Raw genomic sequence first — 4,483 nt, forward strand, 5'->3', positions numbered from 1 at the left:
TTGAATTGTAAATTGATAACTTAGAGGAAAATGGCTCAGTTCAATGTTCAGGAATTTTTTAGCAGCCCTTTCATCCAAGTTTTGTCTGAAACCACTCTGTCTAGAGCACAGTGGATCGCTTTAGCAGAGGCAGTGGTGGTTATGTGTCTACTAGTATGGTAAAGGCACAAATAAGATGTATTGCTATGGAATCATTGATAAACTCTGGCAGAATAACTGATGAAGATGAGTTAGAATTGGCTCAAGAGTTGTTGAATGTAGCACGTGCTGATCTCATAAATAAGCAAGCAGAAAAGAAAGAGAAAAGTGATGCAGAGTTAGAGCTTAGACGCATTGAAGCAGAAGAGAATTTTGATTTAGCTAAAAATGCTTGCTGAAGAGAGAGAATGCAAGCTGAAAGAGAAAGAATAGACAGGGAAAAACAAGAAAGAAGAGCAAGAGAAGAAGAAAAAGCGCAGAAGAGGAAAGAGAAAGGATAAAAGAGGAAAGAGAAATTGCAAGACATGAAAGGTGGGAAAAGGAATTAATAAGAGCTAGATCCACATTACCTGTAACACCGTCTAACCCTAACCAAGGTAATCAAGACCCTATATTTGATGTAGTGAGAGTAAAGAAGTTAATCCCTAAGTTTACTGAAGAAGCTCCAGATGTGTTTTTTGATCACTGCGAAAGTGGCTTCAGGTATGGGATGGCCAGAGGATAAATGGTCAGTTTTGCTACAAAGTCTCTTGATTGGTAAAGGGAGAAGTGCTTATCTAGCCTTAACAGCTGATCAGTGTAAAGACTACAAGGTACTTAAACACAGTGTGCTACAAGTTTACCAGATGACCCCAGAGTACTACAATGAGAGATTCAGAAAATTTAAGAAAAGATGAGAAAGGAACAGTCTTAGATTATGCTTACAAAGTGAGAAGGTGTTTTCAAACGTGGGTAGAAGCTGCTAAAGTTAAAACTTTTGATGAGTTAGAAAAGTTACTTGTTCTTGAACAGTATCTTAAGGGAATTCCTGAACATATAAGAGCCTATTTAAGAGAGAGAGAAGTGAAGAAACTTGACAAAGCTGCTACCTTAGTGAAGATTACAATATAATCAGTAGCAAGCGTAATTACAATGTCAAGTACCAGAGTCAACAACGCTCAGGTTTTAAGTCTTATCCAAATAACAGGAACAAATTTAATGGGAACCTGCCAGTGATACTACTAAGAGTACACAAGGTAATACAGCTCAGCAAACTAATGTGAAATCCTCATCCAGTTTTTCAAGACAGTTACAGAAACCTAATGTTGTCTGTTTCAAGTGTGGAAGAGTAGGACACTACAGTCAAGAGTGTTACCGGAATCAACAGCAGTCAAGAGCAGTGGTCAAGTTGTAAAAGGTGACCAGGTGAAACAAACTACGAAGTTCAGTGTGGGAAAGAATCAGACTCCAGAGAAGAATGAAACTAAACAAGCTGAATGTTTAGCAACCAGAGGAAAATGTTACCCTCAAGCAGTGAGTGACTAAGCAGTGTGGAGGCTTTTAAGCCATATATCTATGAGGGGTATGCTGTCAACTCAGAAGGAAGTATGCAGGTACAGTCAAGATGTTACGTGATACAGGGAGTAACCATAGTGTGGTAGCACGTGGTTCTCACCCTCAGTTGGAGAAGAGTCTTACAGGAGATTCAGTTATTTTGAAGGGTTATAGGAGGAGAGAAGTAACTCTATATGCCGCTTACACCTGTCATGTGAATTGGTGACAGGGAATGTTGATTTTGCTGTAAAGGACTCACTAGCTGTGGAAGGTATACATGTTCTGTTGGGAATGAAGTTGGTGGTGTGCCATTTATTCCTTGTCCTGTAGTGCAGACAAACCATTGAGGATTAGTCCTACAGAAGAGTTGGAGAAGAATAACCCCCACCTGTTTCCTAGTTGTGTAACTACCAGAAGTATGAAGAGGACTACGACTGTAAGTGAAGAAACTGAGGATCTACACACCCAAGAAGGATCAGTAAGGATCTTTGTGCTTAGAAGAATTATTCCAGGGAAGTGAAGTTTCCCATAGTGCTGATCAAGAAGAGATTTCCAAGAAGATGAAGAAGACGACGACGACGAAGAAGAAGAACCTGATGTTCCTGAAGAGACTCCGAGTAGTCAAAGTGTTGCTGAAGACAGTAGTGAAACTACAGTAGCTGAGTTAGCAGATATTGAGAATTCAACCTTGAAGTTGGTCAAGTGACAAGAGAGAAGCTGATGGACTTGCAGAGAAGGATGCATCGTTAACTGATTTGTTCTTCAGAGTTGTTGATCGAGAAGAGATGCAACAAACTCCTACCTGTTACTATCTGAAGGAAGGTTTGCTGATGAGGAAGATAGACCTACAGATATACCAGGAGATGCTGTATGGGGCGAATATCATCAAATTTTGATTCCATATCCACTGAGAAAGCAAGTGGTTGCAGTAGCTCATGAGTCTGGACATATGGGAATGAGGAAGACTGTGGAGAAGATCATGAAATATTTTTTCTGGCCTGGACTTCACAAAGATGTTAGCAGGTTTGTCGTGAGTGTCATACCTGCCAGATAGCTGGAAAACCGATGAAACCATCAAGAAAGCGCCCCTACAACCTATAGAAGTTAGAGGAGAACCCTTTAGCAAAGTGATTATAGACATGGTTGGACCATTTGCCGAGACAAAGAAAGGAAATGAGTATTGTTGACATTAATGTGCCTGTGACAAGGTATCCAGAAACAATCCCTGTTAGAAACTATCTGCCAAGACAGTTGCTGAAAAAACTTGTGGAGTTTTCTCAAAGTTTGGAATACCAGAAATAGTACAAAGTGACAGAGGAACAACTTTACTTCAAAGTTATTTCCAGGATGTGATGAATTTGTTAGGAGTGAAACAACAGTTATCCACTGCCTATCATCCAGAAACTCAAGGTGCCTTGGAAAGATCCACCAGACATTGAAAAGTATGCTGACAAAGTATTGTTCTGGAGTCAGGAAGAGAATGGGATGTTGGTTTACCATTAATGTTGTTTGAAATTAGGAGTGCTTACCAAGAAAGTATGGGATGTTCACATAATGAAATGATTTTGGAAGAGAAGTTAGAGGACCGTTGAAGATTCTTGCAGAAAATTGGGAAGAAAATCAAGAGGAAAGCCAAGAAGAGTATGTGAAGAACTTAAGGAAAAGGTTGAAAGAGATTAGAAAATTCTCTTTAGAAAACTTGAAAATGAGTCAAGAGAAAATGAAAAGGAGATTTGATGCTAAGGCTAAGCTAAGAAGTTTTAGTGTTGGTCAACAAGTGTTAGTGTTCTTACCTGTCAAGAGATTTCCCCTCACTAATAAATTTCAAGGTCCTTACAAGATAATTCAGAAGCTAAGATAATTCAGAAGCTAACTTATGTGACTGAAACACCAGAAAGAAGAAGAAAACAACGGAAGATACATGTGAACCTCTTGAAACCTTATTTCTCAGAAACTAAAACTGAAACTGTGTCAGTAACCCAGACAACTTTATCTACAGAAGACGATGATGAACTACGAATTGGGAACTGCAAGCAAGATGAATAATTCGTTCAATTTTGAAAATTTGGAGGATAAACTGAAACATCTGAGTGTTGAACAAGGTGAAGACTTAAGTGACGTAATTAGAAGTTTTTCCAGAAATTTTTTCAGATGTGCCTAGACTACTGATCTGACCAAGCATGAAATCAAGATTCAAGAAGATGGAAAACCTTTCAAGCAAAGAGCCTATCACTTATCACCGTATCATCGTGTTGTTTTGAAGAAAGAAGTTGAGTATTTGCTGCAACATGGATTAGCAGAACCCAGTTCAAGTCACTTCAGTTCTCCATGTTTGTTGGTGAAGAAACCAGATGGTTCATTTAGGATGTGTACTGATTATAGGAAGCTGAATTCTATCAGTGTGGCTGATAATTATCCTTTGCCTCTTATAGATCAGTTACTTGATAATATTGGGCAAGCCAAGTTTGTTTCCAAGATAGACTTGTTGAAAGGATATTTATCAAATTCCTTTAGATGAGAATGCGAAGTTGCTGTCAGCTTTTATTGCTCCATTTGGACTATATCAGTATACTGTTCTGCCATTTGGTCTGATGAATGCACCCGCAACATTTCAACGAGTCATGGATCAACTACTAGGATCAATAGAAGGAGTAGGTGTATACCTAGATGACATCGTGATTTACTCTACAACGTGGGAAGAAACATCTGAAGATTCTGAGTAAAGTTTTTTCAAGAAAACTACAAGAAGCAGGATTAACAGTCAACTTAGAGAAGATGAGTTTGGAAAGGCAACTGTACAGTATCTTGGGTTTGAAGTTGGGAAAGGCCTTCTTGCTCCAGTAAATGCTAATGTAGAAGGTATCCGTAAGCTACCCCACCTACTACCAGGAAAACAGCTACAGAGATTTTTTGGGATGGCTGGTTTCTATCATCGTTTTGCCCAAATTTCTCAGCGTAGTAGCTCCCTTGA

Source organism: Macrobrachium nipponense, chromosome 20 (assembly GCF_015104395.2).
Source record: "Macrobrachium nipponense isolate FS-2020 chromosome 20, ASM1510439v2, whole genome shotgun sequence".
NCBI lineage: Eukaryota > Metazoa > Arthropoda > Malacostraca > Decapoda > Palaemonidae > Macrobrachium > Macrobrachium nipponense.